Raw genomic sequence first — 13,393 nt, forward strand, 5'->3', positions numbered from 1 at the left:
ATTGCAGTAAAAAAATTGAAGTAGTTGTACACTTTAGCCCTTTTTGATGGTTACCTTGTTTTTTCTGATTTACATGCTATGATACAAAACTTGAAATTATGTCATTGTTGTCATAGAATTTTAAAATCTGAAATATAAATTGGAAGTGAATGAATGTTTCCTTTAAATTCCTCTTGTTTCCTGTGTGATGTTTCACTGAACTATAACTTCATATTACCCAAATTAAGGAAACGCTTTCACACCCTTTCTTCATTGCCATTACCAAAGTGACTCTAAATCTTCAAAACACAATTAAAACTTTGAATTGTGGGGATAATGAGAAGGCTGTCCTGCAGGGGGACTGTGGTCCTCCCTCCTGACCTCTCTATAGCTTGTCTTTGGCACTTAAGACAAACTACTTAATTAATTGGAAGAGACCTTATTAGAGGCACTTTAGACTAATTTTTCATCAAATGTCCCAAGATTCACATGCCCCTGACAGCTCAGCCATTCCTAAGTGGCAACTCCAGTCAGCTGCTGAGTGGTTCTAAATGTAAAATGTCTTTCTCGTCTTGGCTAGAGACCTGCTTCTTATAACCTCTGTGTCTTGGCCCTGCATCTGTAGTCCCTGAGAACACAGTACAGTGGTTCTCCAATGTGGTTCCAAGGTCAGAAGCATCAGCATCATCTGGGAACTTGTAAGGACTAGACACTCTGGGGTTGGGTCCACCGATCTGCTTTCGGAAGCCCTCCTCCAGGTGAGGGCTAAAGTTTGAGACGCACTGGTGTAGTGTAGCGGAAAGTGGGTGCAATTTTGGAATGAAAAATACCTGGATTCAGAACCTGGCCCTCTGTCATTTTAGGCAATAGCCTCTGTTTCCTCTCTGATCAAGTGGAGCTGATGGGCATAGCTAATTCCCGGACTTGCTGAGAGAATTCACTGATACTATATGGGTCAAGCACACAGCAGAAAGTCTAACACACCCTTAGCGCTCAAAGTTACTGTCTAGTGATATTGGCTCATTCAACACATTTATTAGATACCTTTGATATGAGTCTATATAAAGCCCTTTCTTTTGAAAATGGAGAAGTACAGAAAATTTTAGACATGACACCTTAGACGTAATAGTATTTAATACCTTCATTTTACAAATGGAAAGTATAACATTCAGAGAGGCGAAGTGACATGTTCAAGGCCACACAGCTCAATTGCTGGTGTACGGAAGCCCTTTAGGTGCCTCCCAGCGCTCAGCTCTTCAATCAACACATGTTTATCTGTCACTTAATACAGCAATAAGATATGTATTCCCGGGCCTGGTGATTACACAGGTAGGAACTTCAAGTTTATCAGTATACTTTCTGAATTAATTTTAATATTAATTGAGCATTCCCAGCTAGAATTGGGCACCATGGTTACTTATTTACTTACATTTTGCTTTCTTATTTATATCTTATTCTGTTCCGAAAGGATTTAAGGTGACTCTTGGCTATTTTATCAACCGTTGGAGTTCCAGCCACTACAGCACTAACTGTTGAACCAGTGAATTCCAATAGTTGCTTCCTGGAGCTTTTGCAAGAGGTTGTCAGCAAAATGTGCACAATTCTGAGGATCCCAAATGGATACATAAGAGAAGTAGACCAATACCAAGTGCTTTAGGTTAACTGGAATCCCTTGTATAAATTGTTAATCAGATATCAAGGAATATGTGTGGTTATGTCTTGGTCTCGCATGTACAAAGACAGGGGCAGACATTTTGCTACGCCCTTGCCTGGGGAAACTAAATGGTTAATACTCAACATCACACGCCCAGAAAAAGTCTGTTTTACCGACTGGAAGGAATAAGGCACTTTGACTTTATACAGCCTGTTCTCAGTTTTGTGGGGCTGTTGATATTACTGGGCTAATGACAGACGCCAAGGCGGCAAAATAGGCTGGGTTACTTGTAATTCTTTGAATGTGGACACATCAGCTTGTGGGAAGGAAACTATTTAAAATGGGGCTTAGGGAAAGCAAAAAAATCCCCTTTCCCCATATGAGATTCTTCCACAGTGTTGTCATGGAATCTTGAAAACCTCTATACAGCGGATCACTCTCGTTGGATATATGCAAATTTTCTGAGATCCAGCGGTTTCCTGCCAGGGAAAAACTTATAATAACAGAGCAAGAATGCAATCCGAGCCCTTGCTCTCTGAAACCCTGAAAGAACAGAGTCGTTCTTGACAGGGCAATTTCAACCCTTGACATTCCAGGAAATAGCTTAATAATGTCATTTAGTCTGGGGTTGTAACCAGTCCTAAGACATGGAGACACAAATGCAGTGTAAAATTTTAAATATCAGTTCGGGGACCATTACTCATTTTCACACAGAGCTTAACAGCAAAGACCACCACCACAAAGCAAAAACTAAGCAAGCCTTCCTAATTAAATTTAACATTGTCCCCACTAATTAAACACAATATAGGAAAGGTTTCTGCCAAGAAATTACAGACACATCCTAAGACTATTTACTTTCCTGGGTCCTGGGCCCGTGCCATATCCAGGACGTGACCCCCAAACAAAACTGTACTTTGATCATTAATATATATGCAGAAGTTACCCCCATCCTGGAGCCTCAGAGGCCTTAATGAGACACACTGGCCTTTACATTCAATGTGTTTCATTTTTTCTGGGTACGGTGCAGCTGAAAAAGGTTACAAGACTCAGGTTAAAAGTCAGGAAATGGATCAGGACCCCACGCTATGACATCATTTTCTTGCAATGCAATGAAGCAATGACATTTCCTGCAGGAAAACTGATTAGAGCTGACAAGCTGCCTTAGTTAGCTGCAGTGTTTGCCATGGAAGGTGTCAGGCCTGCCTCGTTCCAGCTCCTGCCACCCTCCCTCCTGTTCCTTGGCTGGGGCTTCCCAGGGGTCGGTGAGAGAGAGTGAAAGAGACCCAGGCCACTTCTATTTAATGACAGTCCTGATATATTTAAGATAAAGATGTGCTAAAACATTGTTACAAAACTTGTGGAATTTTTTAGTTATCAGAGCATTTAGTACTTTAGACAAAAAAATATATATATATAATTTTGCCACTTGCAGAGTGATTTCCAGATTATTTTTAAAACTGACATATAGGCAGAGCCACCAGGGGTGATTGTGCAGGTTGGCCAAAGGCAGAGCGGGATTCAAAGGTAGCTCACTCCGATTATCAAACCATGGTTGCTGGTTCAGGACTAGATCTGCCTTTTTCGGATTCACACAGATGTCTCACAACCAGTGACAGATGGTCTTGCAATGGGACACAGTCTGAAGGTGAATGATGAACGAGTCTTCTCCTTTCAATCCTGGGTGTCTCTGTAACTGTAGGCATAACATCTTGGGGCGTATCTCTAGAAGTGTGAATTCGAGGACCGGCCTAACTGTGAGTTCTGGGCCAAATCTGCCTCCTGGCTGGGTCACCTCAGCAATAGGGAGTCCTTTGGGGATTTATGAACAGGTGCTTCCAATATGCCAACACAGGGGGTGTGAGGCACCTAGCTTGGCGAGTACGAGCTCTGGGCTAGGTTTCAGCCTGGCTGGCCAGGTGCTCTCGTACACAAATCGCATAACTATAGTGGCCCTACTCTTCCCCAGATGGTAGACCCTGCTCTGGACTCCACATGCAGACAGACCTGCTCCAGTCCTTCAGACCAATTTAGAGACACGACCGAGGCAAGAATTATTTAAGAGCTGGGGCCAACCCCCTGGGACACCACACCAAATCGCCCTTGCTTGTCCATGTGTGGCCTTGTGACTTGGTTCAATAACTGGGTTTCTGCCTTGGACACGGGATCCAGTGGCTGAGTAGCTGGTGAGTACTGCCTGGGAACAAGTGTCTATTCCCTCGACTTATCGTTACCATGCCCCTTCTGGAAACCACAGGTGTGCTCGTAAACAGCGAAGGGAGGGCTCCAGCCTTATCCTCTTCTGTCATTTTTCTTCTCTTTATCGTCCTTCTGGATCCTCCTGGGAGGTAGTGGAATCTACCAAGCAAAGACTGCAGATATGGCAGAAAAAAACAGCTTCCTGATGCTTCTTTGGCCATTTCAAAACAGAATTTATACTAACTCACTTGTATGTCAGTGGAGGAGAGTGGTCAGGAGTGACAAGTTTCTACTACAAAAAATCAAACACTTATCATCTCAGAAACGAAAAGTCCTAGAACCAGGATGGATTTCTACATTAGAAGCAATGTTTCTAGGTACTATGCTAGGTTTGCCAAACAGATTTAAGCTCTCTACAGCAGTTGAGTGGGTAGATGTCAGAGATGCTCTGAGACACAGTTTACACAGCATTTACATCTATAAATCATTACATAGTAACTGGATGGAACTCGTAGTGACAAATATGCTATCTCTGGAAAAATGTGCCGATATCTGAAGGGCTTATACATTTCCCCAGGATGAGTCAAAAGAAGCATAGCTGTCACACCTTTCTTTCATTATCCTGTGGGTGTTCTCTCAAATGTGTGGGTCTTCATAAATGAGTCACTGTTTCCAAGGTCTGTCAAAAGTATCAGTGGTCACAAGCCTAGGAAGCATACCAAGCCTAAAAAAAGGAAAGAACTTTAAATCATGGGCAATAATGTAAAATGTCTGAAATTACTGGGGTTTTATTACTCTGCCAAATTTGCAGTCTTATACTATCTAAGTATATCTAAGTCCCCTTTTGAGGACTCACTATTTCCTATAGTTAAACCTATGAGGAATAAAAAGGAATTTATTTTACATTTGGTGTGTTTGTATAGTCACCAGGTCTAGAGCCGGTACTTTTTGCCATTTGAGTAACCCTTCTGCTTGCTTGCCCATACATGTTGAAACTGCCATTTAACTTAAATACACAGATCAGACTTGTTTAAGACTCTACCCTTTCACCTTGCTCTAGGCAGGGAAAAAGATCAAAGCTTCCTGTGTTTTTTAAGGATGACTCCTTCTTTGTTCTGAACACGTCTCACATCTCCTATTTGTAGAAGCTTATGCACAGGCTGAATTGTTTTTCTTTTCTCTAAATCTACTTATCATAAACAAGACCCTCATTGCCCATTTGGCACCCTCAAAAAGGGAATTTACCCATCCGATAGGTTGTTTACCTAATAATGATGGCTTTTTAAATTCCTAGTATTAACACAGATATTTTTAGTACAAAGTGTTGTCAGAATTGATAAGTGAAAAAAGGTGTTTGTAATTAATATGCTATAATGATGAGACTGATGTAGAAGAGTGAAAACACTCACCTGTTATCAGTTCTGCCTTGAAATAACCAAATGACAAAGCTTTTACGTATTTTATTTTTACTTTAATGTGACCCTAATTTATTTATTAATGCATTAGTTCTTTTCAAGTTGAAGTAAAATATAAATAAGTGATGATGATATCATTTCACTTAGTTCATGAATTTATTATCGATTAAGAATATGCAGGGTACTGGCCAGAGGACAAGGTGCAAAGAATTGGAAAATGAAATCTCCTAGTCCACAAAACAGAGAGGATACAGAAAATAAACACCACAAAGAAGTTTTCATGGGTTCAATACTTACCAGGCTAAGGACTGAAAAGAAAATCATTTCATCTTTTGGGGTCTCCTAAGTTTTCTCATCTATAAGACCAAGGAGGCAAAACTAATTGTTGGGTCCATTTAGCCCCTAAATTCTGGGACTAAAAGAAATATGTGTCGGGGCTAAAAATGAATTTAAAGTTGCAAACCCTCACATGCTTTGTTTGGCAAATATCATAAAGAAGATAAGCTCAAAGGTGAATTATGACTGCAGATAGCGAGATGGACGCTATTATGGAGATAGTGAACAACACGAGGCAAAATATGGAGCTTGGCTGTACACAGGAGAAAATATCTAAGTGGAATGGACAGACTGAGTGGGAGGGAGCAGAGAGCTGTAAAGCAAAACTGGGCTGAGTGCACTGCAAGTCTCAGCTCCATCAATCAACGAGGATTTTATTCTGCTCAGGTTACTTTATTTGTTAAGGGATTCTTAAGGGGGCGCCTGAGATAACATGGTCAAGGATTATAAGCTGTACTAAGTATAGTACTGTGAAAATACCCTAGCATCCAGGTCCACAAGACTAGTGTAAGAAGGGCATCTGTAAGCAGAGAGGGCTTAGAAAGTATTTTAAGAATGCTCTGAGGTTCAGCTTCAAACAGTAGGTCCTGGCTGAGTATTGTGAAGAACAAGCAGTTACAGGCAGCCAGGGGATGGTAACCAAAATGGAGTTACTCTCTCTTTTTTTTTTTTTTCTATTTTTATTTATTTATTATTATTATTTTCTTTTGCGGTACGCGGGCCTCTCACTGCTGTGGCCTCTCCCGTTGCGGAACACAGGCTCCCGACGCGCAGGCTCAGCGGCCATGGCTCACGGGCCCAGCCGCTCCGCGGCATGTGGGATCTTCCTGGACCGGGGCACGAATCCGCATCCCCCACATCGGCAGGCGGACTCTCAACCACTGCGCCACCAGGGAAGCCCTGGAGTTACTCTCTTTAAGCAGAGACTTTGGACGACCACCACGTGGGAGGAGAATTACCAAACTGTCGCCAAAAAAATCACTTTGGCTGCAAACCAAAGAAGGATTTTCACATTTCCTCAAGACATAAATGACACTTCGGTGGAGTAGAAAGATTTCTCACACGACATTTTTCCCAAGAGATAGGGAAGTGAGGAAAACTTGTTGCTCTGGGGTGACTTATTCTTTTCCACGATAAGAACTAGGTGAAGCCCACTGCATTGCCATTTTGCCTTGATTGTCAGTCAACTGGAAACAAAATTTAGATTTAATTTCAGGACTTACACTTAAATATCTGACCCCCTATTGAAAAAATTTTAACTTCTCACTTGATCTTTTGCTCATAATTTTGCCAAATTCATTTCTTTCATTACATGCCACCTCATTCATTCACTCATTTATTTTAGATATTTATTAAGCATTTACTATGTGCTGGGCACATCAAGTTCTTTTGGAGGCAGGTGGAATGTGGCTCTGGCCTGGCAGGCAGAGCCTGTCTCTGGCTTGTGTTGTGTTTAGGTCTTAGGGCTTGATGTTTATATATGGGTTACAGTTCAGGCATTTTCCAGATGAACAAGGGTTCCGGGGTATATAGCTGGTTTTCCTAATAACTCATCCCATCTCCATCTCGGTTAGAGTGGATTTTTCCCTTGAGGGTCTTTGATCCTACAGCCGCAGACATTCTGGCACCAGGGAGGCTTAAAGGTCAAGGCTCCGAGACACACAGAGGTCGATGAAATCAGGGGACATCTTAGCAACTGCTGAGAAGCCGTGGGGGTGAGCACTATGGCTTCCAGGATGGATGGATGATGTCATTTGTGGTATAAATAAGTGTGTGCTTCCTAAGCTCTGACTGGGATCCAACAGGTGTGTTCTGGAACAGTGCTGTTTGGATGAGACCATCGAGAAAAAGCAGTCAGTAAACTTTTTGCTTCCTTTAATCTGTGAAGTCCCCTTTTTTAACTCCTGACTCCCCAAAGTTGAGCATCGTGGGATACAAAAGCAAGAGTGTGAACTTGAACCTCAGTTGCTTCTCCCATAGAATAAAGGAGCTGGACCCACTAGTCTTCTAGCCCCTTCTAGGTCTAATCATCTGTCACTTTATGACCATCAATTCTACTTCCAGCTTTCTGGCTTCACAACTCCACACAGATAGTTATCATTTTCATCCTTTTCAAATACAATGAAAAACAATATGTGAGCAAGTACAGAGGCAACATGTGTATAATGGCAATACTGAAGCACAAGATTGAGACCTAGTTAAGGATTATTGAGTTATCATAGCAAAGACTTACTAGAAGTGGTTATAACTTTTCAGGATAGATTACTTCCTTCATAGCATATCCAAATCCATGGCAAACTGTGTTTACCCAGAGTTCTAATATCTATGTATATATACACCCATATTCGCACATTGCTAAGCAGAGTGATGTGTATACAATAAACATGAAAACTATCTGAATAACTTTTGAACTTAAGAAATTGTTTATAAACTCTTATATTTCATATCAGTGATTTGTATATAAAACAATATCTTAGAGTATAAAATACACAGATATAGAGAAGACACAACTCCTGTCTCAAAGAATTTATAATTTAGTGTTAAGTGCTTAAAGATGTATTCAGGTTTGTGTGCAAAACATTTTAATAGATTCAGTGGTTTTTAAAATATGTACATATGAAAGCTCTAAGTTTATTTACAGTGAAATATCAATATTGGGTACCACCTACTATGCTAAATTCTGAATGTACAAAAAGGTAGCAAAAGTCCCTGCACATTGTATCCCTATAAGCTGATCAAAATGATGCATATTCATTCATTCATTCTGCAATTATTGAATGCTTGCCTTGGGGAAAGTACTGTGATAGGCTTTTTCGAGGGCAGAGGCATGATTTCTTAATGGTTCCTGTCTTTAAGGATCTTAAAATTTAATGGAGTCAGAAAAGAGCTAATAAAGCAGAATGGAAAAGAAGTATTAGTAAAGAGCTATAGAGAACACTTAGAGGATAGAGTAACTATGCCCAGAGGTTAGGAAAGTCTTCATAATGGAGATGGCCCTAGAGCAAGACATGGCAAGATGAATAGTAGTTTAATGGTGGAGACAAGGGGGGAAGTTCACCTCAGAAAGAGACCAGTGAGAACAAAAGCACAGAGGCATGGAAATTAATGCATGCTCTGGGAAGAGCAAGTAGGCTGGTATGGCTGGAGCACAGGATACAAAAACAGCAGGGGGAGATGAGGCCAGGAAGTGAGGTTGGAGCCAGCACGTGGAGGGCCTCCAATGCCATATTAAATCTACTAATTCTATCCAGCTAATAGTAGGGAGCCAGGAGAGGTTCTGGGGACAAGAACAAATAAGACGTTGGGTACATATTCAATTTCAAACAAGTAACTTCTGAAATAAACTACTGCCAAGAAGCAATCAAGTAGGGTAGAAAGAAAGGGTCTTCTGAGTTAGGAGACCAAGATTTAGGGGCAACATGGCAACAAGAGGAGGTCTTGTGTGATGATGTATTTATACCCGTCACATAGCCAACTCCAACACATTCTTTAGATCTCAAAGTGAACATTCTTTCCTCAGGGGAGCCTTCCAGCACCTTGACTGTACCAGTCTCTCTGTTGTGGAACCACAGAGATCCTTGTATCTTACCTTTGCAGCACGTAGCAGAGTTTGTAATTATGTACTTACCTGCATTCTATTAATGTGTGTGCCCCTCATTGGACTGTAAGCTCCATAAGGGCAGAAATCACCTTTTTGTTTTGCTCTTCAGTTTTACTGTAGCCTACCCAATATGTCTGACCCAGAGTAGGGACTAATATATGTGATGAATGAATTTTTAAAATATGGGAATGGAGACACTGTTGGAGAAGAATAATGAAAAATAATATTTGGGACTGTACAAGTAGGTGTGGTGGTTTTAAAATATAGCTGCCATATTCTTTGACCTTGCTCTCATCAAAAGGTAGGATCTATATCCTTTGCTCTTAAATCTGGGCAGCCTTGTGATAATTAGGATGCAGTGAAGATGATGGTGTGTCATTTCCATGGCTAGTTGGAACTACATGGTTCTCTTATTAAGCTCATTCTGGGAGAAGCCAGCTACCATGTAAGAAGTTTGACCACCCTGAGACCACCAGGCCAGAGAAGTTACCATGCTGGACAAGCCATGTGCAGCTGTTCCAGTCTACAGATTGAGCTCATCTCTACCAAGAAATGTGAGTGAGGTTGTCTTGAGTCTTCAAGACTATCTCATCTACCAGCTGAGCACCTTTGAGTGACCTCAGTAATTGCCTTGAAAAGCAAAAGAATTGCCCACCTGAGCATTGCCTGAATATCTGGCCCAAACAGTCTGTTTGTACAATAAAATGGTTGTTGATTTAGGCCAGTCAATTTGGGATAATTTGTTACATAGCAATAGTAACTAAGACATCAACCAATGTCTCAATAAAATACTCCCCAATAACCCCTTGTTAACAGCTGGGAAAACTGAGATCCAGAGAGATTAATGGATTTGTGCATGGTTCCAAATTGGTAACAGTAAAGCAGGGCCTAGGAGTCAGTCTTCTGACCCACAGCCATTGTCATTTCTTTCTCATATATAATAATGCATTAAGAAAATTTCTGTATAATTATATGCAGGGTTCAAACAACCACTCTTTGTCATGCCATAGTTTTATCCTCACTGATGCTTTATTCCCACTGATAATTAAATGGATTAGTCAAACTCCTTGACATATAAACAAAAAGAAAACTGTGGTCTTCAGTGTGTGGAGCTTACAAGTGCTGTAGATGATTTGGACATTTGAATGCAACTACCTCCCAATTAGAGGAAGAAGCATGTTCAAATATATAAAACACAATAACATTTCTCCCTAAATTTATGGCATTCAAAATCTCAGCTGACTAGGTCTTCAATGCTGTCAGTTCCAAATTCACTGAAAGATCGTTTCTGCTGAAAGAAAAATGCCACCTCTATTAATATCAACATTTTCCTCCTCAGAACACTTTCTTGCTGGTGATTTATTGTGGACAAGCTGCTTCCTGCTCCTTTTGAAAGTTAGATTTTTTTTTTTTTTTTAATTCTGCAGGTGGAGGAGGAATTCCTCATCTCTTGTCCCCAGGGCAATTTAGTTTAGGCTAATCTTCAGGAGAGAGTGTGGGTATTTGCAACTCACAAACTGATGCTGCCTGATGCCACACAAAAGAGAAAAGGGTCTTGCAGCTGTGTCTGACGTCACTTGGGAACTAATCCAAAAACAAATAAGGAAGACCAGCTCATGCAGCGTGTGTAGGGAAAGAGTCCTTTTAGATTTTTGAACCTTGAGGTTGCATCATAGAGATGGAAAGTTTTTCCTTAAAAAAGATCAAAGATATTACCTTTTTGTTACTGGCAATGCCATTTTTTTTTAAGATTTCATTTGAGGAAAACAACAACTTAGTGATCTAATGCATATGCATTCCATAACTATATCTCAAAGAAAACTATGTACACTGATGACTCAAAAGTTAATGTTTACATTACATTCTTCCTATTCCTACGGTGAAACTCATCAACAATCTAAGGAAAGACAAATGTTAAATTCAGTTCTATTCAGAAGTTCTCATAATCACAGCTGCACAGACTTTAACAGATGTTAATCTCTGTAATGTAGAAGTTACCTGTGGAGAGTGTGTGTACCTAGCTTTTGGTGATGTTGTACTATATTAGGACTTTCTCAGTTGCAATAGCAGAATACCCAATACAAATTAGTTTTAACAAAAAGTGAGGTTGAGTGGCTTACATACCAGAAAAGTACAGACATGGAACAGGCACAGCTAAAAGGGGGGCACACTGGGGCCAGGCTTCTATCTCTGACTCTATCCCTCTGTCTTTCTCACTCTGTTTTCCTCAGTGCTGGCACTTTCTCAGGCAGGCTCAACCCATGTAATGGAAAAGATGGCCATTGGCCGTGCTCAGCTTACATTCGGCCAGCTTCCAAACCCAGCAGAAGAATTTCTGGATCACTCCAGACACAGTCCTTGGGTTCATTCTGTCTGGTCCCTCTTGAGTCACATGCCCACCCTTGTGGAATTCTCCTTGGCCACACCTATAAAGTACTGATGATGTATTTTAGAATTTACCAAGAATTATAGTTAGATTTTTAGCATAACTTATTTTTAACTAAAACCTTTGCCCTAAAGAAAGTATATAGGATGGCATGCCAAGATATACAGTTAAGCTTTCCAGAAACTCTGCCTTTCTCCTAAGCTTTCCCACACATAACTCACCTTCTTTTTAATTCCAAAGTTACACAAAGTATAATCTATATTTGCTTATTCCCCCTTCTTGCTCTAACCCTCCTGACATCTAATCCCACTTCTCTATAAAATGGCTTTCCCAGTGTCACTCATCACCTCTCAACAGCCACATCCAATGGCATCTTTGTTGGTGCTCCTCTTGTGTGTCCAGACACTGTGAGTCATTCCCCTTTTGCTCAGCTCTCTCTATTCCTGCAGCTTGTGCTCCTTCTTTGTGTGATAGGTTCTTCTTGGCTTTCTTTACTAACGTCTGTTATATTCATCATACTCCCTAAATGTAGATGTGCCTCAAAGTTCAGTCTTCTCTTCTGACTTCACAGTCTCTCTTTGAGCAACCTCTTCCAGTTCCCTGGCCTCAACATCTCCTATCTGATGTTGACTTTAGAATTTATAAGTCCCATCTTCTTTCTTTTTTTTATGTGCTAGACAATAGTTTTTGAGTGTTTCTCTACATTTGGATGTCTGTCTTAATCCATTCAGGCCGCTATAACAGAATACCATAGATTTGGTGGCTTAGAAACAACAGTTCTGGACGATGGACTGGTACATGGTACCGAAAAACCCAAACGAACTTTGTAGCCCACCCAATATTAGGTATGTACCTAGGAGTGAAATAATTTGGCATAGGATATACATACTTTCTACTTTAGGAGGTACTGCCAAGCTGTGGTCTAGAGTGATTGTACCAATTTACATTCTCATCAGCAGTGTGTGTTACTCTATGTCTTTGCCAGCTCTTAGTATTTTCAGTCCTTCTAATTTTAGTCATTCTGGTAAATGCATAGTGGAATTACATTTGTAGTTCCCTGAAGGTTAATAATATTTATAGGCCATTTGAGTATCTTCTTTTGTGACATCTCTGTTTCAGACTTTTGCACATTTTTCTACTTGATTGTCTGGTTTACTTCTTATTGATTAATAGTTGTTCTTTAAATATTTTGGCTATGAGTCATTTGTGAGTTCTATGCATTGCAGATATATTCTTCTATTTTGTGGTGTGCCTTTTTGTTCACTTAATGGTGTCTTTTGATAACAGAAGCTCTTAATTTTATCCACGTCCAATATGCCAATCTTTTCTTTTATTGTATTTTCTGTCTTGTTTAAGAAATATTTTTCTACTCCAAAGTCACAAAGGTATTTTCCTATGTTATTTCCTAGAATCTTTACTGTTTTTCCTTTCACATTTAGTTCTATAATCCATCTGGAATTTCTTTTTTAGTATGGTGTGAGGTAAGGGGGTTAAGATTCCTTTTTCACACGTATATATCCAATATATGTATGTCCATTGATTCTCAGGGTAATTTGATCCATTAAGCACATTAATTATTTCTCCAATCCCAACTTCCCTAAGATTATTATATTATTCTTGAGGTTCCTAAGTCACTGACTATCAGATGGCAGGCTTTGTTAAAAACTCTTCCTGGTTTCCTGAAATCATTTTACTGGCAGTGGGTGGGGAGAGACCATTTCACCTCCTTACCACTAATCCTAGAGATTGGCAGGCTGGCACTTCCTCCCTAACCAGCAATTTCAAGGCTTTGAGGAAATAACAATAATTTTTGTCCACCAAAATAA

The sequence above is a fragment of the Phocoena sinus genome, chromosome 4 (genome assembly GCF_008692025.1).
Source record: "Phocoena sinus isolate mPhoSin1 chromosome 4, mPhoSin1.pri, whole genome shotgun sequence".
NCBI lineage: Eukaryota > Metazoa > Chordata > Mammalia > Artiodactyla > Phocoenidae > Phocoena > Phocoena sinus.